Below are 24,852 nucleotides of genomic sequence, written 5' to 3'. Positions count from 1 at the left end.
GCGTGAATTTTGTGCCTTGGGTCCCTAGGAAATGGTTTACTTTTAATGTTTCATTCAGGGGGGCAACTCTGATAGCATTGATGAAAAGCCTTATTTTTTCTTAGTTCCCCAAAGGAGGCAAGTTTTATTTAAAAAAAAGAAATCATCAGTTCCCTTATTTAGTCACCCCTTCACCATGACAAATTCAGGGCTTCCCCTATGCGTGGTGTCGCCTGCATGGTGGGCAGTAAGGAGTGAAGAAGATGCACCTGTCCTCAGGAGGCGTGTGGCTCATGGCACCACTGGGGAGAGGCACAAGGATGATGCAATGTGATAGGTGACTAATAACGGTTCACGAGATGATCCACAAGCGGGTCCCCCAGGCCAAGGGGCTCTCAGCGGACGGAAGGTGGCTTTAGAGCTGGATCTTGTCGATGAGTGGCCTCTGGAGTCCTGGAGGAAGGGAAGAGGGACATCCACTCAGCCAGAGGGAATGCCTTCTTCCTGTGAGAGTGTAGGCAGATCCCTGCCTGCGGATGTGGGCAGGGCCGGGCCTGGGTTGCCTGGGGATGGCCGGCTCTGCCATGCAGGGAGTGCCCAGGGGCCCAGACCTGTGAAATCAGGCATCTAACGGCCAGGGCCCCAGGCTCGATCTACTCTCCAGACCCAGGCCAGCCTCTGATAGGCTATGTCCCTAATCCAGACTCGCGGCAGACCCCCAGATATGTTAGCTCGTGTACTGGGTGGTTTACAGGAAGATTATAAACCTGAGCTTACAGACAGGTAGTGAAATTCACCACTTACACCTGCTTCTGATATTAGGATTCTAAGATTCAGTTTGAAAAAGGGTTTTACTTCATTAGAAAACATTTTTAAATAATCTGTGCTGAGGGCAGTAGGGAGTCCCCCAAGGGCTTTGAGCAGCAAAGTGATGGAATCAGGTTTGCCTTCTAGGTAACAACTAGAGAGGCAAATAGTTTTGAGTTCTTGAGTCACGAACATGGGGAGGACAGAGCCTGAGGCATCCTGACGTCGTCTGCTGCCAGGCTGGGCCCTCCTCAGTCTGACCCTTCCTTGTGCGATTTCTGGAGTTGCTGGGTGGGGTATTTTGCTGAGTACAGTAATTCTGAAATGGGTGACCTTCGGAACCGCAGGTTCTTGCTATTTTAAAATCACAAGGAGCCGGCGAGGAAGCTGCTGGTGAAATGGTATTTCAGATCCTGTCGGATGAGATGGGATCCCAGACACCTGTTAGGCCCCACACCTTGTGCTCCAGACCTGGGGCGGGAGATGGTCTGCAGAGTGCATGGATGGGCCAGAAGTCTCCTGGAGCCCCTCAGCACCACGCCCCGGCTGCTGCCTCTTCTGGACAGAGCAGGGCTAAACATCTGATGACCCAGTGGGCGTCCCCAGCTTGCTGTGAGACAGGAAACCTTTCTGGAGCACAGAATGTGAATTCTGTCCTGTCACAGTCTCATCCTGGGTCCTCCTCGCAAACATGGGGACGTTGTGGCCTGAGCCAGGGCCAGCCCACTGTGCTTGCTGGTCCTTTGCCCCTTCTGTGCCTCTAAAGTCTACATTCGATGTGACTCCACGGCCATCCCTGCCTGGTTGTGCCCACTGTCATCACACGAGTCTCACTGTCCAAAGATAAAATCTCATCACGTACTTTGAAGGGCATCTGTAACATTTGTGCGTCTGTTTGAGAAAGCACTGTGAAAGGAGAACTCAGACCATGATGGGGTAGCATTTACATTATTCAGATTGGGAGTCCTAGAAAGTCTTGATACGACCCAGGTGAGATGGGTAAGTGGGCAAACACATGCTCATATGCTCCCGGAGAATGATATGGTCATGTCTGGGCGAGGTGACCCCATCTGTCCTCTCCATCCCGGAGGCCCTTCCTGTCAGGTCTTAAATCCTGGAGTTCTCACACCTCTACCCAAGGAGACACACACGGGACACTCTTGCAGTGTCGTGTTCAATAACAGGGAAAAACAAAGAGCCAGACACCCAAGTGTCCATCAATCAGGCAACAGAAATGTGTATCCTGGGCTCTTCACGCAACAGAAAACATGATAGCAGTTACAGGAATGACCAAGATCTACACGAGCTAACGTGAGGAAGTCTCACAAGCATGTGTTCATGGGGAAAACAAGTTGCAGGAGAATCCACAGAGCGTGAGAATGTTCCTGTACATTTAAACCTCCAGGAGTGTTACTATAGTCATTTACATGTACAGTCAACGTGTGAGCTCATGGACAGGACTACACCTGGAGTTGAGACAGGGCGTGGCCTCTGAGGAAGAGGAGCTGGTGGGGCCACCAGACAACCTCAACTTTTTCTGTCTCTTCTCTTATATGAAAACAAAAACAGTCCAATTTGGCAAAATCTCAAGATTTGTTCAGGTTGGTACAATCAATATTTGGGTGTTTCATCTATATCATTCCCAGTATTTCCTGTATGTTTGAAAGATTTATAATAAAAAAGGACGATCATAAGATAAAAACAACACGTTCACTATAGACTTTTTAAAAAACAGAAAATTCAAACAAGTAACAGGCAGAAAATGAGAATCACCCACAATTCCACCGCCCCAAAATAATGTTATGATTTTTTTCTTCTGTTCATTTTTCTACTATTTTAATTACAAAATAGTTCCTACTTAGAAAGGATTCTCTTCGTTCTAGCACGTGCATGTTTAGCAGCGGTGGCCTGCCCGTGTCCCTGCCACCCCGTCTAGCATGGACAGCCCGCCAGGCCCCCTGAGGGATTTTGTGTTTATCTCTCCTTCAATTTTCTGCATGATTTTCGTAGAGGTAAACTTAAGCCTAAAAAGCTAATACTAGTGCTGCATATTTTTAGATTTCATGCAAACTCCTGTCCTGTGTTTTTCTGTGACTTTGCTCCTCTCTTCCCACGTCACGAATCTTTCCTACATACACACCTTGGCTGTCTGGCTCTGCACACACCGGACGGGATGCTCGCAGCGCCTCCAGCATCCTGGTGCTTGCCTCCTGGCGCGCAGGTGGAAGGGTTCCCCGGGGCACACACCCGGGAACAGCCTTGGTGGGCCACAGAGTTGGAGCCTTTTCAACTCTGCACAATGACGCCCGACCACTTTCCTGAGCAGTAATAGCCATTTGTACTCCCACCAGCAGGTGTAAGGACCCCCATGGTTCTGCACGTCGTTGCCAACACTCGATAGGCTCGGGATCGAAACTTCTTCCCTCCAGAAACTTTGGGTCAGTCAGCTCTCCTGACAGCAGTGCCCATCTCACTCCACCTTCACCAACATCAACATTAATGGGCTTTTTGTTTGTTTGTTTTTTGTTTGTTTTTATCTGGGCCAGTTTGATACATTAAATAGAACATATGAAGAGAACATTTTCAAAGTTTACTGGCCATAAGTTATTATTTTTTTGGGGGGGGGGAATTTCCAGTTTATATTCTGTACTAGTTTGTTTCTTAAACAGCAGGAATCTATTTTCTGTCAAGTCCAGAGGCTGGAGGTGTGAGATCCAGGCATGGCTGGGCTGGTGTCTCCAGCAGCCTCTCTCGTTGTCCCCCCTCCCATGTCTTCCCTCACCTGGTCATCCCGCTGTGTGTGCCTGTGTCCTGATCTCCTCTTGTAAGGGTGCCAGTCCCCCCTGGATCAGGGCCCACCCTAGTGACCTCATTTCACCTTAATCCCCTCTGTAAAGACCCTCTCCCCAAATACAGTCACATTGGAGATGCTCAGGGCAAGGACTGTAACCTGTGAATTTGGGGGATGCCATTCAGCCCGTAACACGTCCTTTGGCCATTTTTCTCTTGGGGAGTCACCCCTTCCTTATGGGCTCTCACATACCTTACTCGTTGGCAGCATCAGAGTACCAAGTGGCTGAGAGACCTGAGTCCGCTGTTGGGCTCTGAATCTGGGTTGGAGGCCTGACTCTGCTCTGTTAGTGCCGTGACACAGGGTCTGGGCAACTTAGCCCAGTAAACACCACCCAACATGATCATTAACTAATTAACAATATTCAATGTCACGGATGTTGCAAAAGTTCCCCTTTTATTTTTGGTCACAGAGACTTTCATGTGGACTTGAAACCTGTGTGCCTTCCCGTCGTGTGCCGTTTCCATGGTGGATGGAGCAGGTGCTGTCACCTGCACGCAGGCCCCGTAGGCTGGGGTCAGTGGGCCCCCAGTCCCTCTCAGGGCCATTGTGGCTCCTTCCACTCCTCACTCTGAGTGGTGGCCCCTCTTGCCACCCTGCACTTGTAGCCACGTCACTCCCTGGGCACTGAGTCCACTCGGGGCACAGTGGCAGGACTGGGGCATGTGGGAGGGTCGACGGGCTCAGCCTCTTCAGGCTGTGGAGGGCGAGACCCAGCGAGAGGAAAGGCCAAACAACACCGATCTCAGGATCTGAGTCAGCCAGCTGTTCTCAGGAAGTTTCCCCAACCTCACATCGAGGTGGTGTGATTCACTCTCCCCTGCACCCCCAGCAAGCCAAGATCTGCACAATGCACTCAAGAATCCCGGGCTGCCTGCTCTGCTCTCCCCTGGGTTTGAAGCACCATGCTCCAGACAGGCCAAAGGCAATGTGGGCAACCCTGCAGGCTCAGTAGCCCAGCCTGATGAATTTAAGCACGTTACTGAGCCTTTCTGTGCCTCGGTTTCCCTATCCCTCAAATGGGAATAACACCCCTCTCCCTCCTAGTGTTGACTGAGTTGTGCCTGAGGAGGACCGTAGGACTACGCCCAGCACGTGGTAAGCACTCAGCGAATGTTCACTGGAACGCATGGCCGTTTAGTATTTCACCGTGTCTCCCGCACCAGAGAATTTCTTCTTGTCGCCCAAGACGTCACCCTGTGCCAGCATCTAGCTGGTGCTCCCCAGCAGAGGTTTCACACGGACATGACAGGGAGAAGAACCGGGAAAGGCAGGTTGGAGCCAGGTTATAAGAGCTCCTAAGGGACATTCAAAAGTTTACATTTTGATCCATAGTCCCAGGGCAGTGGGGGGGTCACTAAAAATCACAAAAATCCAGGTAAGGAGAGGGCAGTATATAAATACTTTAAGCATTCCAACCATGGCAAGACAGACAGAAAGTACAATAGTGCTATGTCTACCTGTAATGCAGAAAAACACCACATTTGAACATCTTGTTGTAATGGTCCAGTTGTAATGGTAGCAAATGTTGTCAGGGTAACCTGTGACCTGAATATTATTACAGCTAGCACCCCAAATTGCAGATGCTGTAGGAGGGTTGAGAAAACAGCTTCCAAATGTTCAGATCAGTGTTCATAGGGAATAAATGGAAACATCTCTTTGCAAGACTGGCTTCCCACACACTAATGTTTCTGATCTCGCTCGAAGTGTAATTATGTAACTAGTCTTTTCTGTCAAAACACTCTTCTCCCTCAAAACTATCTCCTGTTATTCTCTAGAAATGCAAGAACGGGTACTCATCTGCTTGCTTTTGCCATTTAGGCACAGGGAAGGGCTCTCTTCTATTGTCCGTTGAGGCTAGGGCTTTGTAAGGACATTTGAGGTGCCCGTCTGTATGTTCACCAGGCCAGAGTGGGGACTGGGGTATATCACCCTGAGTTTAGGGCAGATAAGAGGAAAGTACGAACATACCCGCAGGCTGAGGGGCTTTCTCCCAGTGGTTCATGTGGGAGCTGGAGCAGAGGCAGGGATAATAAGCCGGGTTTCCTGCAGGTGCACATGGTGATGCTGTCCTTGCTGTCCCATGCATTGCCTCAGAGCCAGCGCCGTGGCTGTAGGAAGTGGGCCTCGTCGTCTCTGTGTTTCAGTGGCAGAGGAGCCCTGGGAAATCGAGCTGCGAACACCCTGCTTCTGGCTCAGTGCTGGTGGCACCTGGAAGAGCAGGTCCATGCGGTGGAATGGTACAGCCATCAAAACTCACGTTTCTGAAGGAAAAGAATGACGCTTGGGAGATGTAGTGAGAAGACACGAATGAAAAGTCTGCACTTGAAGTAAAATCAGTTTTGTTTCACGTTCATATGCATAGAAAAATGATGGCCAGAAGCAGCCCCGAAGATAGAAACCGTGACCTCTGGATGGTGGCAGATGCCATGTGCGTGGTCGGGGCCCGGCACTCCCCGCCAAGGCCCATCCCGCAGCGTCTGGGACGCTGGCAGTGCCCTGTGCCCGAAGGTGCTCTCTACCCTGGGGCCGGGCTTCTAGGGGAGTTGCCGACCAGCAGCCCCCCGCCCATGACTCCTGGGGGTTGGGGGGATGCCGCCGCAGCCCCCCCCACCCCCCCCACCCAGTGGGCAGATCCTTGGGGGCCCAGCAGAGCAACTGCTTCAACAGGCCTTCTGTCAGCTTCCTCTGTTTCCTGGGCTCACCTCCTGAGAAAACTTTTCACTCTGGGCTCTCTTGGAGCTCCCTGGGCCCCTCAGGAGTCAGGCAGCAACATCCACAGTACAGAGAGCATCTTGTGTGGGCAGAGCCCTGGCGTCTCTAGCACCTGCCCCTGCGTAGTCGGCTCCTTTCTCTTCTGCTGGCCAGCACGGCCAACGGTGACCCACCACAGCCCGTGGGATGTGACATGCAGAGGATTCTGGGCCACCTCCTTCCTGGTGCACTCTCTACCCCTCCTTGGTGCTCTGGGCTCCAGTGGCCGAGGGCTCTGGCATTGGGCTGGGCAGGGCTGCTCCTCACAGGTTCTCATGCCCGTCATAGACCTAGCCACGGCTCTGGCTCCGGGCCCTGCTGTGGGGGACTTGGACCCACCGCCCTGACCTTATTCCTGGTGCAGGTACCCCAAGGCTCTTCCAGACAACCCCGGTTTTTTTGTCCACTCTACAAAACAACTCATCCTCTCCAGAGGAACCCTGGCCCTGGAGTTTCTGCCTCTCTGCTGTGCTGGTGTTGACCCCCTGGCACTGGGATGTACCTCCCCTTGTTCCCACATGCCTTGCAGTCTCTCCCAGTCCCTCAAAATCCCCTTCCTGGAGAGTGACCAGTTTCTTTTCCGTTTGTCTCTCTTTTATTCAAATCATCAGAATGTTACCATTTTAGAGCAGGAAGGAGCTGTGTGAAGCAGGAGGTCCTCCTGGGCAGGACGGGGCTCCCACACTGAAGGCCCAATTCTGTCCTCTGTTCACTGTGTCCTTTTCTGGCCCTTGGGGGTAAAATGGACATGCGTCCTGTGCCTGAAATGCAGAGGTGGTAAGAGGGGGCTAGTTGTTTTCTTGATTCATAGTGTAGGGGTGAGAACTTCTCCCTCTTCCCTTCTGGGTTCTACAGTTGGTCCAAGAATTAAGTTGACATAAGACTGATGAACAGGGTGATTGGTAGGAGAAGGAAGGGAAGAATGAAGGGGGTGGTAAGCTGAAGGGGGGATGAACCATTAGAGACTATGGACTCTGGGAAACAAACTGAGCGTTAGGAGGGGAGGGGTGGGGGGATCTGCTGGCCTGGTAATGGGTATTAAGGACGGCATGTGTTGCATGGAGCACTGGGTGTTACACACAAGCAATGAATCATGGAACACAACATCAAAAACTAATGATGTACTGTATGGTGACTAACGTAACATAATAAAAAAATTTTTTAAAAGACTGATGAACAGGAAAAAAACCATTTAATTTTGTATGTACAGGAGCCCCCAAAACACAAGGCTCAAAAGTGACCAAAGCGGACTGTTTTTAATGCTTTTCATGAATAGAAACAGTCAATTGGTGAAGCGTTGACAAGATGAGGGGTTTGGGCTTGGGGTGGTAATCTAGTGAAGTAACAAGGTTGTATAGCCACCTCGGCCCTCACCTGCCCATGGCTGGTGAGGAGGCTGCCTCTCTTCCTCCTGGTGCAGCGAGGGAAGGTCCGAGTGTCCTCTGGCACTGGCTGTTTCTTAAGTAACTTTAATCCAACATAATGTTTGAAAATGGCATATTTGGGAGTGGCCTATGCTACTCTGCTTCACTGGCTGGAAATGAGAAGCTGAGAGTCACTCTGGCGTTGGGGTTGGGGTTGAAGCCTGGCTTAGGACTTGCTGACAGTTGAGGTGTTAAGTACGGAGGGAGGGCCTATAGGCTGTTTTGTTTTTTAAGATTTTGTTTATTTGAGAGAGAGAGAGCAGGAGCAGGGGGAGGCCTAGAGGAAGAAGGAGATGCATACTCCCTGCTGAGCAGGGAGCCTGAGGTGGGGCTGGATCCCAGGACTCTGAGATCATGACCTGAGCCAAAGGCAGACATTTGACCAACTGAGCTACCCAGGGGCCCCTGATTTTTGGATTTTGAACCACGCTGTATCCGTGAAATAAATCTTACTTGATCGTACTTCTTCCTGTATTGTTGAATTTGGCTTGCTGATATTTTGTTGAGGGTTTTTATATCCATGTTTATCACATATACTGGTCTGTAATTTTCTGTTCTTGTGGCATCTTGGCAGCTTTTGTTAAGGGCAATGCTGGCCTCCTAAAATGATTTGGGAAGCGTTCCTTTTTTTTTTTTTTTTTGTGGAAAAGTTTGAGAAGGATTGGTATTCATTTTCCTTTGAACATTTGGTAGAATTTATAGTGAAGCCATTTGGTCCTGGACTTCTGATTATTGAGGGGCTTTCGGTTACTCATTTAATTTCTCCGCTGGTAACTGGTCTAGTCAGAATTTCTTTCAGTTCGTGATTCAGTCTTGGAAGGTTGCATGTTTCTGGGAATTAATCCTGTTCTTCTAGGTCGTCCAGTGTGTTGGGGAGTAGTTGTCCATAGTAGTCTCTTGTGAGCCTCTGTATATCTACGGAATCCGTGGGAACATCTCTTCCATTGCTGCTTAGGAGTTCTCATTCCTTTTTTCACCCTGAGTCCAGCTGAAAATTTGTCAGCTTTGTTCTTTTCGAAGAACCGGGTCTTTGGTTGATCTTTCTATTGTCTTTTTAAAAGTCTTTCCATTGTCTCTTTAGTCTGTAGTTCATCTGTTTCTGTTCTGATATGTTCCTTCCTTCTACTAACTTTTGCCTTCCTTTGTTCTTTTTTGTTTCCTTGAGGTGTAAATTTAGGTTGCTTATCCAAGACATTTCTTGTTTCTTGAGTTAGGCCTGTATCACTCTAAACTTCCCTTTTAGAAATACCTTTCTTAAGGATTTTATTTACTTATTTCAGAGTGAGAGCACTCACAAGCAGGGAGAGGAGCAGAGAGAGAGAGGAACATACTCCTTCCTGAGTGTGGAACTGACACAGGGCTGGATCCCAGGACCCTGAGATCATGACCTGAGCTGAAACCAAGAATCCAACGCCCATCCGACTGAAGCACCCAGGTACCCAACTTATAAACATTTCTAATAGAATCGGTTACTATTCTTTTCTTTTTGGATGGGTGTGGTCTTAATTCTTTTTGAATGAGACAAATTTAATAGCTGGGTCTGTGGTCTTGATTTTGGATATCAACTACAAGCAGTATCCAGCAAAAAGTAGACAACAAATAGTTATTACTGGATTGATGTAGAATTTAATTTTATAACTTGAAATCAATCTGATTTCCCTTATATTATCTCTTGATTTTCATGCTCCCTACACTTTCCTGCTTATCTAGGAGTACTGTAAAACAATATGGCATAATTGAAGGGAGAAAACTTGATTGGACATTATGCAAAGAATAAACCAAAGGCCATTTACCTAAGTTGTGGTACGATGTCAAGAAGGGAAATATGAAGATGTTATGAAAATTATTTGTAATTTCCCATCTCAGAAGTAAAGTCTACAATTCTCATTATTCTTGGACATTTTCAAATGTATCCAAACTTGTGGCGAACAAAAGAAAGCAAATCCGAAACTCGTGAGTTGCAATATTTAGAAATGGTGGTTGGATTTGACTGTGAGGCACACAGCCTTCTAACAGGCTATACATGCTGTGGGGTCACACTTTGGTCAGCCACCCGCAGATTCAAAACTCATACACTTTATTAGCATTAACAAGGGGTGAAAAATGGTGTGAAATGGCTGATCAGTAATAATTGTTCTGTGAATATGAATTTTAGTTTGGATAAAAGACACGATATGATTTACTGCAACTTTAGATGTCTCGTTTCTATTATGCTGTCTTGCAAAATTTTCAAAAAGGAAAGGCTGTTGTCCAATTTCAGGTGGTCTGGGGCCCGTTCCAGTTTGTCTAACAATGCTTGAAAATACATATTTGCAATCATGGAGAAAAACAGTTGGGGAGAAATGACTGGGTCCAGAGAGTGAGCTTTGAGAGAACACTTCCCAAAACACTTCCGCTACTTTGAAAAAATTGAAATATAAGAATAGGTGTATTCCTTTTTACATCAGTGGGGTCTGTGACTAATTCCATAGAGATAGATATTGGCCGTTTAATATTGGGTTCAAAGAGATCAGGAGGAATCCCCATTTTTCATTCTTTTTTTTTAAGATGATTTATTTGTATATTTTAGAGAGAGAGAGAGAGAGACAGCATGAGTTGGAGGAGCAGAGGGAGAGGGAGAATCTCAAGCAGACTCCATGTTGAATGCAGAGCCCAATTCAGGGCTCCCCTAGGAACCCCCATTTTTCTTAAAGGGTGTTAGCAAACATGGCTTAAGACAGGGCTTCTCAACCTTGGCTCTGTTGACATTTGGGGCAAGGGAACTCTTGCGGGAGCTGCAGGGAGCCTGGTAGCATGTGGAGCAGCATCCCCGGCCTCTACCCACCAAATGCCAGTAGCACCCGCCCCACAGTTGGGAACCTTCAATGTACCCAGACATTGCCGAGTGTTCCCTGGGGGCCAAAGCACTCCCTGCTTGGGGACCACTGGAAGCCAATAGAATGTGTCCAGAGAACTGGGAAGGTACACCCTCTGGGTATAATATTCTATTATGTACCCCTTAATGGAGTAAAACTAATCTCAGACTGAAGAGACATTGACAGGATGTGAATACAGGGAGAGCGAGAACGCCAATGGAAGCCGCCTCACCGTGTAAACGCCTGGAAGCCAGGATTCAAGGCGAGTAGAGAGGAGCCCTACATTAATTTATTTTCATTCATTAAAATGATTGATAATCATTCATTCCATTCATGAGTTTCTCACATTCTCCAGAGGGTGGCTAAGGAGAGAGCAAGATGGAGAGTTTAGACGAGGTTGATTAAACCGTTACTGAGCCACTACCACCCATGCCTGGCAACATGTACGTAATTTTGTCCCACATTGACTCTGGGTTTGAGAATCCCTGGCACAGATGTGAGTCTCAGTACTCAGTCTGAAGAAGTGGATTATTTCAGGATGTTCATAAATCAAAGTGCAGTATAGCCTGAGGGAGCCTGAACAGCACTGGCCGATAGGATTCCATGAGTAAACGATCTCTGTCTGCCCTGTCCAATATGGTAGCACCAGCTCGGAGTGGCTCTTGAGCCCTTGAAATGTGGCCACCTTTCTTGTGTCACATGTGGAAATGTGAACATTTGGGGGATAGTGAATTAAAAATACACTGTTTAGTGTGCCTGGGTGGCTCAGTTGGTTAAAAGGCCATCTCTTGATCTCAGCTCAGGTCTTGATGGTTGTGTGTTCAATCTCTGCCTTGGGCTCCACACTGGGCAGGAGCCTCCTTAAAAAACAAAACCAAACCCAAAACATCATTTACATTTACTTCACCATTTTCATTGCTCTTGTTTCCAGTGTGCTTATTAGAAAACATGAAACCATGTCTGTGTCTTGCATTAGGTTTTTATCAGAGAGCCCTGATCTAGAAGGTGGAGAATTCTGCCCTGTCAGGACACCTTGAACTCAACCCTGCTCTGGGTTAGTGTCTGGGCCAGGCAGGACCTGCAGGCAGAGCTGCGGATCCGCCTAAGTTCGGATCCTTCTCCCGTCTCAGCTCAAAGCCCAGCGAGGATTCTAGACTTGGTTTCCAATCGGCATTTCAGATCTCCCTCGGTTTGGACCATGTGCCCTTGATTTTGTGTGTTCATTCGTCAGCACTAGAAAGGACATTTACTTAGGACCCATTAGGTATTTCTACTTTAAGGATGAAAGGATTTCAGGAAACAATAGCATTTAAATCACAGATGATCCTGCCATTCAGCTGTCCAGGTGATCTCCCTCTGGGAAGCCACCATGAAGTAGTTTGAAGAGGCAAGCCAATGTCCTGTCTGCCTAGCCTTTCTAGAGAAGTGTTTTGTGGAAAATTTATAAATAAATAAATAAATAAATAAATAAATAAATAAATAAATAAATTTCTGGTTCCTGGCACAGGACTCCTAAAATCCTTGCAGTTTCCTGAGGGATAGGAGAGCCTTTTGTTAGTCATAAAATCTCCAACAGACCTCTCCAGAGTTTAGGCTAAATAGCTGACATAGGGTGGGGCCCAGAAATGGCATCACAGTGGGGCTGGTCACCAGAAGGACCAAACTGGGAGTCAAGGATTGGAAATTTCAGCCCCAGCCACTGGCCATCTGTGAGGGGAGGGGGCTGAAGATTGGGTTATAAAAAGTCTTGAACAAGACGTTGGTGAACACATTAATATTCTGGAAAAGTGATTTTCCCCCAGAGAAGGCATGGAAGCTCTCTGCCACTCCCCACCCCCTTTAGACCTTCCTTGCTCCACGCATCTCTTCCATTGGGCGTTTCCTGAGTTGTATTCTTTATAATAAACTGGTCGATGTAAGTAAAGTGCTTTCCTGACTTCTGAGTCGATCTTTTTTTCCCCTTCATTCATATAACTTTTATTACAGTGTATTTATAATTGTTTTTTCCTTTTTTAAATTTTAAATTCAATTAGACAGCATATAGTACATCGTTAGTTTCAGATCTAGTGTTCAATAATATATCATTTGCGTATACCCCCAGTGCTCATCGCATCACGCGCCCCCCTTAATGCCCATCATACAATTACCTCATCCCCCCCACCTCACCTCCAGCAACCCTCAGTTTGTTTCATATACTTAAATGTCTCATGGTTTTTCTCCCTCTCCGATGACCTCCAGTTCAGTTTTCCCTCCATTCCCCTATGATCCTCTGCACTGTTTCTTAGAGTCTACCTATGAGTGAAACCATATACTTGTCTTTCTCTGACTGCTGTGTTTCACTCAGTATAATACACTCCAGTTCTGTCCAGGTCGATGTAAGTGGTAAGAATTCATCCTTTCGAATGGCTGAGTCATATTCCTTTGTATACATGGAGCCCATCTTCTTTATCCATCCACTTGTGGATGTAAGTCATTCTAGTGAAATTATCAACCCTAAGGAGGGGGTCTGAGGGAGTATCTGACCTTGTGGTTGGGCAGAAGTGTGGGTAGCTTGAACACCCCATTTGTGACTGGCCTCTGCAGTGGGGACAGACTTGTGGGACTGAGCCCTGAAATCTGTGGAGTATGAATTGAATTGTTGGAGAACGTGGCGAGTTGGTTGTGGTTGGTGTCAGGAAATAGAGCACACGGGTGTACTTGAAACGTGAACACATCTCCTTCCTCCACTGCACCAATTGACTGCATAAAGCCCCCCCTTAGGGGTCCTCTGTGCTCTGTGGTCTCTTGGAAGAATGGAGTCAGGTTCGACTGGCAGTAGGGGAAGTTGGTTTCCAAGATCAAAGATGTGGAGCCTAGCTGAGAGCTATTCCCTAGGTGAAGCCGTGGATGCCGAAACGACCCCACTGCCCCCTTCCTCACTAATGACTCAGAGATTGTGATATCACAGTTGGTTCCCCACAAAAGGTGGGAATTACCTGACTTTGGGCATTTTATGGGCCTGTGCCCCTCAGTCCCAAGTGCAGAGTAGAGTGACCTGGTAGGTCTCTGATAAAGACTGACGGTTGAGTCCTGCTCTGTACACAAGTGAGCCACCCGACAGAGTCCATTATCAGGACAGCTCGGTTTCTTGTGAGACATCTATTCTTTGGAGGAGCGATCGCCTCATACACTCTTCCTTTCCCGTTGCTTCCCCACCTCCTTTGGGCTCTTGACTGGTGCCCTTGTGGAAGGTCTCCCTGCCATGCCAGACCTCAGGTGGAATCTATTTCCTATGGAAAGCACCTGCCTCGACTCTTGATTTCCCTCGCAAGACATGTAGCACAGTCTCATCCTTTTTCTTGGCTTTGTGGGGGAAAAATGATACTAATGTGTGTCTTAACCTTTTGATATGGAAAAGGTTGTGGCTACCCCAGAGTCCAAAAAAAAAAAACAAAACAAAAAAAAAAACAAAGGCTTCAAAAATCATACTGCCCCCTATGTCTGGTCTTGCTTATTTCCCTCCTTACAACATTTTTACTGATTCACTGCTTAATGATTGTGAGACAAGGTCTCTCTTATAGGCATCATTAATTGAGTCGTGAGTTCGATGTTCAGGACAGATTTCTGTGGGAAGGTTTATTGACTGTGGAAAGAGCAGAGAGAAGCCACTGAAATGCAAAAGGAATATGTGGGCCTCTTCTATGTCCAGGCTCTGCATTCTGACCAGTGGCTGAATTTGTTTTTTCTCTCCAATGGGTATGACCTCAGATGTAGATACACCCAATGACAACCTCATGATTTCTGCTACCCTGAGGAGTGTCCAAAGTGGGTATTCGGTTCAGATAGAATCTGAAAGAGGTGCTGAGAGGTTCAGCTACACAACTGGCATCATGGACTCCCCTTGGTTGCCCTCTGGCCACCCTACTGGGAAGTAGATCTGGGGAACATGCAAAGAATAGATGTGGGCATTTGCAAAGAATCTGTTCACTAACTCAGGAAGTTCCAACTGCCTGCAAAACTTGGATTCTGGATTGTGGATTTGAGAAATAGAAAGCCCTCGTTTATTTATTGGCACTGGGCCTAGGGCTGCTCTTTTCATGGACCCCAAGTTCTACCTAGTGGGGATCATCCTGGGTGTGGATATGTGAAACCTTTCATTTTCTAATGTCAGCATTGTGTCCTGGATGAATTCCTAACCTTGTGACCAGGTTTACCAAAATAGTACTTTACCAAAGTAAAGGGGTTGTTTTATGCCATTATTTTCTGGGGCTTGATCTCACGAATCTGAGATCATGACCCGAGCCAAAATTCAGAGTCCAAGGATTCACCAGGTTCCCCGACTACATCCAGTTTTTTGTTGTTGTTGTTTGTTTGTTTTTTTAGCATGTATTGTAGTTCCTTGGTTAAGTCCACGGCACTTGGTTTTGTTCTAAAAGGTTTCCTTCTTTATGTATATTTGGAACTGGTTCCTTCCATTTCCATTGCTACTTTTCAAGAACAGATCAAAATCCTGTGTCTATTGAGTGCCCATCCATGAGCCAGAACACACACTGAACCCTGCATTTTGGGGAGTATTTAAAGTACTTCATTTAGAAAAGTACTAGTTGTATGTATTGCCCTCAACCCGTTCACTATTACAGAAATGCAGTGGTGAAGATACAGTGATATTTCCCCCCTCATTATTCAGGAAAGAGTCTGCTTTATATACACATACTAACCAAGAAATTCACAAAGGTTGAGAGGTAACTAAGTACGTCCTCTCAGCTATACACAGAGAAAAATCAGGTAGTATGCATAGACGGTGAGAGAATGACATACTTTCATTAGTATATACTTAGAGAAATAATGATTTGAAGAATGGAATTTCTGTGAACACTGCTCTTCATTTCACCTGGGACCCATTTTAAACTATATTCTAGACATGTCTGGTGACTGGAGGATAGAATGGGTGGGGATGGTGTTTTAAATCAAGAGTGGGACCTCTATTTATTCTCAATCTGTTTTTCTTTTCCCTCTTCACCCTGAAGTTTGGCTAGTGACTCTGTTTGGGGGGGGTGGCAGGTCATCCCCCCTCATGTCTTTTATTTTCAAAAAAAAAAGAGTGAGAAAGTGTGAGAGTGGGGTTCAACTTTCGAAACAAAGCATTTACTCTCCCATGCCCCCCTTGTCTGTGAAGACAGGCCCCTGTCGACACCAGAAGTTGGCCGCTGTGCAGCTGCATTGACTCTGAAAGGTCTATGATGACACCATCGCCATGGTGACTTGAGCCACACCTCTGCTGTCCTTTCCAGCTGGGACTCTTTGAGCTGACCCATTCCTAGGGATTGGTGTTTGCTCTGCTGCTCCAACTCAGAATGGGAAATTGCTGTGGTTCCTGCTGTGGTTTCTGCTGTGGTTCCTGCTGTGATGGTATGTTCCTAATGATCTTCTGAATGCTGTTTGCTAGGACTCAGTTCACTCTTTCTCAAACTATTTTTCTCATCGTTGAAAATTTCCTCTCTCCCAATTTCATCTACACATGTTTTATAGTTTTGTTTTATCCCTTGATTTCTACTGTTGGTGGTTCTACTGACCTAGCAGCCTTGGTTTTTGTCCTCCATGGAGAACAATGGACTACTTCCATGATATCCTGCACTCCTCACTTGTCACCCCTAGGTTCTCAAGGGGGGGAAATACGGCAGTGTCTATGTTCATTTAAGTTTTTTTAAGCATCCTAAATTCTATATTCACATTATGCATTTCTGAAATTTAGAGTGAACCCAGAAAGGTTGATATGGAGGACATTTATCATTATTTTTTCAGTGTCTTACAATGTCTGCCCTGTACCGTTCATCCCCAAAGGGGTATGGATTTCAGGATTTTGGGGACATGTGGGTTCGTTCCTATCAATAGTTGCCCCAAAGAGATCCTCAGAATATGAGAGTCTACGTTTCAGTTTATGACCCCCAGACACACATTTCCATTTCTAAGAACTTTGGGTGTTATCCAAAATGACATTTTCTAGAGATTTCAATGGTATGCTACCATTCAGTGCCCCAGACGTAAGTATGGTGACAATAGCATGACCTTTTTTCCTCGGTGCCGCAATGAATAGCCGGCCTTTAATGTATGGTGAAAGATGGGTAACTGGTTAATGGATCGAGTTAATGAGTGATCGATAAGCAAGTACACAGATTATTAGTGATGCACAAAGAAAAATAGGTGATGTAGACACAAGAGCAGAGACACACGCATTATATATATAAGTATATATGTATATATAGATGATTGCATACGTTTGCACAGAGGATTGTAGCTTGAAAACAGAACGTGTCTACATTAAAGTGGTTTTGATGTAATGTGTTTCTTAGTTCTCCTGAACTTTCATCCAGATCTCTTCCCAAAAGCTAAGCTATGTTTTTTTTTTTTTTTCTTCTATGAGTTGACAAGGGTCTCAGGAACTCCTAGTTTGTTTGGAGGCACTTGTATTTGTGTGAGGAATAAATAATGCAAGATGACATTGTTTCACATGTTTGAAAACACAAGACTTTGTAACAGTGACCCTCCCTTCCTTTACACTGGGATTCATCTCATTTGATCTGCTGACCTTAAGACAGGCAACTGGAACATTCTAGAGAACAGTCATGGATATTTGTGGACAAGGGCCCCAGAGAGTGGATTCAGGGAGACAGCAATAGATTTGCTCGTTTGCTTTTTGTTGTTGTTGTGGTTGTTTGCCTCTGATTCTGTCCAGAGGAAATCATGTTGGGGTAAAATGCTTGTATTTAGGCAAAGCAGCTGTGTGTCACAGAGCAATGGTGTGGGAACTCAGACTCCCAGATTTGAATCCAGCTCTGGAACTTGTGAAATTGTGAGATGTCAGACAAGATCTAGACCCTCTAATTCACCTTTCTGACCACGTGACAGGTGTTCATTCATTCAATGCTCATCACACACTTATGCGATGATTTGTTTCCTCTCCCTGTTCCTCAGGTGGAGGAACGGAGGCACAGAGATGAATGTGACCAGGTTCATGAACTCCTCTAAGTAAAGGAGCCAGGAGGTGAACCCAGGCCTGCAGTCCAGTGCTCGTGCTCTAACTACTGAACCGAACTGCACTTATGACTCAGTCATGGGATCAGTAGTTACTGTGCAAAGAAGCTTTAGCATCTGCATGGATGTCAGGAATTCCCTGAGCCAAGGGGAATCCCAAACACTGTTTGTCATTATGAGGTCACCTCAGTGGTCACATAGCCCAGGGAAGCTCTTGAGCCATAGATGTCCAGATCTTGCCATAGTCATTCATCTGAAAAGGACGTAGAAAGCCTGGTCCGTTTGAAGCCATGATTGTGTTCAGTTCAAAGATTCTGAGGGTTTGGAGGCACCATTTAGGACAAGCCAGTCAAACTCTGTTTGAACACTGGGCTACTCCTCAGCACCTGACCTCAATCTGGTCAGAATGGAGGAGACCCTTTCATGGTGTTTGATGGCATTGTCAGTATGAGTAAGCCCTAGTCATGCCGACATCCTGTGACCTTAGGGACACTGCTGGGACAAGGAAAAATAAGACTCAAAGAACCAGTTCATGATTAACCTTCTGTCCAGAGCTGGTCAGTGCCTGGCCAATCAGTGTCATGGCATGGTCACTCTTCAGGGCATGGCACAAATAGAATAAGAATAGGGAGCATGCTGAGCGGTGCCTGGCTGGCTCCGCCAGTGGAGCATTTGACTCTTGATCTCAGGGTCGTGAGTTCAGTCCCCATGTTGGGCATGGAGCCTATTTTAAAAACAGAGAGAAAGGAATCAGGGACATAGTGTTGTAGATTTGATAACATTCTCCCCATGAGCCCTAAAAAAATGCTTGAATGCCATGAACTACACACTTTAGGGACAGTGACCAACAAGAACTCAAACACTCGTAACAGCCTGCTGTCCATCATCCTTGTTTGGACGCGCTTTTCCAGCTAGGCCAGGGAGTGTCCATGCTCCAGTGGGGGCCTTTGCTCCTTCCGGAGCTCTCCCATTGTTGGCTAGTAAGTGCAAGCATGGAGAGAGGCCATGCTTCATGACTATATACACATAGCCTTGCAAAGCAAGACTAGAAGTCAAACAGCATCAAATGAATAATGGTGCTTGGTTTTCAATGATAGAACTTCATTATTGACAAATCGTCAACAATTGATGAGCTTCCTCACAAAGGATGTGAGATGAAATGCAACAGAAAGTCGTGCTTAGATCTGAATCTAAGTCTCTCAATAAAAGGTTGCTTATTATCATGTGCAAAATAGTATACAGCAGATGATAGATTTAAATGCAAAAGCAGGTGTGGGTGATCCTTACGGAGAGTCGTGATGGGGGAGCTTCTCCAGGGTGTGGGTATGGAAGGGTCCCTCTCTATGTGTCCTTTGTATATTCCCTGATTTTTTAAAAAAAGATTTTATTTGAGAGAGAATGAGAGAGCAGAAGCGGTGAGTAAGGGGGATGTGGGGTGGGGGAGGAGAAGAGGGACAAGCAGGCACCAAGCTGAGTGCAGAAACAGAGGCCCGGCTCGATCCCAGGACCCTGAGATCATGACCTGAGCCAGGTCAGACGCGTGACCCACTGAGCCACACAGGCGTCCCTGAGGGGTCCCTCTCAAAGGAGGTGGGGCTTGGTCCCCTGCCACTGCAGGGTTTAGAGAAGGATGAGGAGTCTATAAAGACTGGATCTGGGGAAGGAAGGAAGGAACAGGGAAGGTGCCCATTCAGAGCCAGTGCAGTCCCGGTTCACTCTTAGCCAGGCCTTAGCCCAGGCAGTTTGGAGACTTACTTAGATCAATACCAGTGAGATACTAGAGGTCATAGGCTTAATTTATTAAACCAGCAAAGCACTAGCCCAGGTGGCCATTTTTCCAGTTAATTCACAGGAACTGCTCAGCCAGGGTTGGTCAGTTGAAGGGAAGCTAATTCTTGGTAGAGCTGTCATGTGACAATTAGTTTGGAAAGTCCTGGGTTCTGAATCAGCTTGGGAGCCCCGCAGACCACTGGTCCCTGAGGGTGCTCAACTGGTCCCGGGGAAGGCTCCACGTCAGACAGCTAGTAGGGTGAATGCTGTGGGAGGATGGCCACAGTTGGGCTTCCCCTGGCCCTTCAGAGGGGCTTGTCAAGGGGCATCTGCACTGTGTTCTGGGTCAGGGGTTGAAACCTAGATGTGCGAAGGTGAGCTAGGATTTGGACTTTGCTGTTGGCTCAGGCACCTCCCCCAGGGCATCCACTGTCTCCCACAGACAACTCGGGGCTGGAGGATATGAGAAAGAGATGAGGGAGCCCTGGTTCAGGGCTGCAGGGCTTGATCTCAGGTGTCTGGGCAGGTGTCAGGTGTTCTGGGACCTCTCTCCCCAAGGAACCAACTCCATTCCTGTCCCGGCTCCCCCACTCAACATTAAGTTGTCTCTATAGCTTGGCTTTGGTAAATAGTGCTGCCGAACATGGGCAGATATTTCTCTGAAATCTAGACTTGAATTCAAATGGATTTCTTATCCAAGAGTGGGATTGCTGGGTGTAATGGTAGTTCTTTTGTGAATTTTTTTGATGAAGTCCCATATTGTGTTTTCATAGTGACTGCATCAGTTTACATTCTCTGTGGGGTATTTGAAGGCTATATGAACCCTAAGACCTTCCGAAAGCCCTCTCTGACTCAGGTGGCTTTGCTAGGCAAATGATGAACCATGGGATCAAAAGTTTGAACTCTGATGAACTTATCACTCCTTTTCCTATGGCCTTCTGATAGCAAGATGTCAACAGCTCTTTCTGTTGTCATGCATTTCCCATGGTCTCTGAGAAAACAAAAAACAAAAGTGAAGAAAACATCCATATTTTCTCTAGGTCTCCGGAAGCTGGCCAGGAGAATAAAGCCGAAGGTTCACCCCACTTCTGACTCTGTCGAAGGTACCGTGGAAATTCATTCATTAAGTTGATTCAAGAATAATTATTCTAGGGGCACCTGGGTGGTGTCCAACTCTTGATTTTGGCCCAGGTCATGATGTCAGGGTCATGAGATTGAACCCCGTGTTGGGCTCCATGCTGGGTATGGAGCCTGCTTCAGATTCTCTCTCCCTTTCCCTATGCCCCTCCTCTGCTCACACTCTCTCTTTGTCTCTAAAAGAAAAAAGAAGAAGAAGAATCATTACACTAGTTTTCAGTGTCCCATACTTAAGACAAAAATGCCAAGCCATATTATTTTTGTTTCACGTGTGACAATTTTAATTTAGCTGGTCACTCATCAGTTTATAACCACAGTAGTCAAATGGCATTTGCAACTCAAGTCTGTTCACATTTCATGGTAGGTATAGTGAAGCTAAGGAATGGACATTAGTCTGTTATCAAATATTAGGAAAAATAGATCTTTTATTATTTTTAATGAATAGACGTTATTACTTCAAATAGGTTTAGATTAAGATAATAATTGAGCAGATAATATAAAAAGTTTCCCTATCATCCTTATCCCTTGGCGCACAATTTCCACAATCCTTAAAAGCTTCATCAGTGTGGAACACGTGTCACGAATCACAAACCAGCGTAGCGATATTAATACTCATTGAAGGCCAGCATCGCTAGGAAGGTCTGCTCTGTGTTGTGCAGGAGTATGGGTTTTGACAAATGTGTAAAGTCGTGTATCCACCATGTACAGAGTAACTTCACTGCCTTGAAAATCCTGTGTTTAACCTATTCATGCCTTTGCCCTTTCTCTAGAAATCTTAACAACCGTTGACCTTTTGTCATCTCTATAGCTTTCCTTTCTCCAGAATGTCATCTAGTTGGAACCGTAAAGCATGTTGCTTTTCCAGACTGACTTCTTTCACTTTTATCTATACAGTTCACATTCGTCGATGTCTTTTTGTGACTTGATTGCTCAATTATTTTTTTTAATCTTCTTTTTATTATTGTTTGAGAGAGAGAGTGAGTGAAAGTGTGTGGGGAGGGGCGGAGGAAGAGGGAGAGAGAATCTTCAGCAGCCTCCATGCTCAGCAGGGAACCCGTCTGACGTGGGGCTGGATATCATGCCCCTGAGATCATGACCTGAGCCCAAATCAAGAGGTGGATGCTTAACTGAGTGAGCCAGCTATGTGCTCCAGTAGCTCAGCTATGTTTATTACCAAATCGTATTGCATCGTAAGGGTGTATTGCCGGTTGTTTCTCCGTTCACCTAGTGTAGGACAGCTTAGTCGCCTCTAGATTTGGTGTTTGTAAATCAAGCCGATAGAAGCACTCCTGGGCCAGTTTTCATGCGGACACATTTTTCAACTCAACCGGGTAAATACCTAGGAGTGAGATGGCTGGATGACACAGCAAGACTGTGTTTTGCTTTGTAAGATTTGATAGGATTCACCAGTCAAACCATCTGGGGCCGGCTCTTCCTTTCTGGGAAATGTATTAACTATCGGTTAAATGTTTTTGATACCTGCCTGTTCAGATCATCTATTTCCTTTCAGTGGGTTTTGGTAGTTTTGTGACTTTGAAGGAATTGGCCTCTTTCCTTTCAGGAATCCTAGAATTTTTCCATGTATTCCTTTAGAATCCTTTCAACGTGACGTCTCCTCTTTCATCTGTTGTTAATGTGTGTCTTCCCTCTTTCTTCATGGTTAGTCAGGCTAGAGCTTTATCCATTTTACTGATATTTACAAAGAACCAGCTTTTGTCTTGGTTTGGTTGATTTTGTCTGAGAGTTTTTTGTGTTCCATTTCATTGGTATCTGCAATTATAGGATTTTTTTTTCTCTTACTTGCTTTATATGACATGACTCTTTTTTGCCTTGTTTTCTAAGGAGGAAGCCTATTCACTTTGAATCTTTCTTACTTTCCAACACGATGACATTCAGTAGTATAAATTCTCCCAAGCACTGCCTTTGCATACATTTTTGTCAACGTATATTTTCATTTCGTTTAGTTCAAAATCTTTTCAAGCTTCTCTTGAAACTTCCTCTTTGACCATTTTTTAAAAATTTCCAGCTATTTGGGGATTTCCCAAGATTTCTTGCTGTGGCTGAGCTCTAGTTTAATTTCATAGAGGTCTGAGAGCAGCTGTTGTATTGCTTCTACTCTTTGAGATGTGTTGGGGTGTGTTTTATGGCCCAGCATGTGGTCTCTTGCTGAATGTTCCAGGTGAGCTGGAGAAACAGTATATTCTGCTAGAGAGTCTGTGCTCCAGGAAACCTGGATTCCCTGTGTTCCCTTTCCTGTCTCCTCAGGGCCATGGTTTGTCCTGTGTCCTCCCCTCTCCATGGATCCGAGAGTGGTTGATTTTTCAGTGTCTTCAGGCTTTTTCTTGTTCGTAGGGTGGACAGTGATTGCCATGATCCTTGCATGTGGAGCCCTCTACTTTTGTCTTCATGTGCCTTCAACTCCCTTCTCCTGACATGTGTCTTGACTTCAAGATATTTGGGCACACGCTGCTTCCATTCATATAACCAGGTCTCCAAAAACAGCCGAGAAGCCTGTGTCTAGATGTCAGCTTACGTAGCAAAACACACGTTTTCTTTGACGTTCCACCTTTTACATTGGCTGTTATCCTAAGTTAGAGGTTTACAGAAATATCAGCCATATGCTTTCACTCAACGTGTTACCCTCCCAGAGGTATGGACTAGTGAAAATAGAGAATATATGTGTTTTTACATATATCCATTGAGTATCCAGCCTTTCACACACAATGACAGACCAAGAAACCCATTGACAGAGATGGATAGATACGCATGTACATAGGGAGTTAGTAACATAGAAAAAAGAAAAGGTAACATTTTGAGATGAAGAGACATATGAATTTCTGTATGTAGACAATTGCATCCTTGTGCACATAGAGCTCCAGCTTTAGAAAAGCACGAGCCTCTATTCATGTGGTTGTGAGGTAATGCACAGGTCAGGTCCCCTGAGTCTGCATCCAGCGTGCTGTGCAAAGGCAAAGCTCTGGTCTCTCGCATGGCTGGGCAACAGGTCTTAGCTTGAGGTGCTCACATGTAGGAGGAGGAAATCTCACAAGATGATAGAGTTTCACACGTTGTAGAAGATGAGTATGTTAGGTACATAAGCTCTCTCCCACCAGTCAACTGGTGTTCGTCGTGTTGGACCAGATAGCTGTCAGGTCAGGCAACTAATTCATTCTGGAAGCATCATGCACATTATTTTGGGAAATGGCCACTTAGGGTGTCCTCAGGCAGTCAGAAAAAGCATTTCTGAGACCTTTATGTGACTCCTTAAACACCGGGTCTGGCTTAACATAAAGGAGTCCTTTTTAGACAAAGCAGGTGTGCGTCATGGGGAAAGCACTGGCCTGGGAGCTTGGACAGCAGAGTTTGACTGCAGCTCTGAGTTCTGTGGAGTTATGGCATCTCAGATGAGACATTTCACCTCCAAGGAACCTTCCTGAGCATTTCCATGGCATGCTTTACTTACACTAACCATTCAACCCTCACCACCAATGCAGTACTTTGCTTGCTAAGGGCAGTCTTCAGATGGAGAAACTGAGGCACAGAGCTGAATGCGCCCAAGCACACAAGCTCTTAAGTGGAAATGCCAAAATGTGCACCCAGATGGCTGGACCCATGCTGCTACTCTGAGATACTGAACTGCACTTCCCACACTGACAAGCATAGCTCTGAGCCATGGGTTCAACAGAAACCATGCAGGATCTTTCCAAGGCCTGTGTATATATCTGAGCTGCATGAGTCTACAAAAGATCCCAAGTACTGTCTACCATTATGAGGTGGCCTCAGTGGTCACATGGAGGGCAGACTTGGGCATAGCCCTTAGTGTGAAAAGCACACAGAAGGTCCAAACTGTCTGTCCAGCTCACAGATTTTGAGACTGGGGGGCACAACATTGAAAAACGTGGTAAATCTCTCTCAGTGTTGGGTCACTTCTCAGCGGCTGGCCCCAAACGGGAATCAAGAGATAGTTTAGTGCTCTTTGATTGCATGATCCCCCTGAGCCCCAGAAAGCCTCCAGTGCTGGCAATGACACACCCAAGCAACAAGGACAAATAAGAACTCCAAGTAACATTTGGTTACTAACCCAGGGTCCGCTCTTTTTCCTGCACCTCTCTTACAGAGCTGAGGTAGAGGACGTCGGGAGGAACCCAGGCCTCCCACTGTAAAGGACCATCCCATTAGTGGATGACTACTGCTAGCACGGAGAGCCACCCGACTCAGTGAACACATACATGAGACACACACTGGATGGGGAAATACCATAAGA

At 46.2% G+C, this 24,852-nt stretch overlaps 1 long non-coding RNA gene across 2 annotated transcripts in view; it reads left to right on the top strand.

Annotated features, from left to right (window-relative positions):
• The window catches only part of LOC130542315 (uncharacterized), a 37,837-nt gene that overhangs the window by 10,722 nt on the left and 2,263 nt on the right, over nt 1-24,852 (top strand). For both annotated transcript variants that reach the window (XR_008956796.1, XR_008956795.1), the window contains exons 2-4: nt 9,096-9,250; nt 15,826-16,058; nt 20,492-20,554. This is a non-coding gene — a long non-coding RNA (uncharacterized LOC130542315). The remainder of the gene's footprint in view (nt 1-9,095; nt 9,251-15,825; nt 16,059-20,491; nt 20,555-24,852) is intronic.

The sequence above is a fragment of the Ursus arctos genome, unplaced genomic scaffold, assembly GCF_023065955.2.
Source record: "Ursus arctos isolate Adak ecotype North America unplaced genomic scaffold, UrsArc2.0 scaffold_32, whole genome shotgun sequence".
Taxonomy (NCBI): Eukaryota; Metazoa; Chordata; class Mammalia; order Carnivora; family Ursidae; genus Ursus; species Ursus arctos.
The sequence above is the reverse complement of the archived record's forward strand: the minus strand, read 5'-3'. Positions and strand labels throughout refer to the sequence as shown.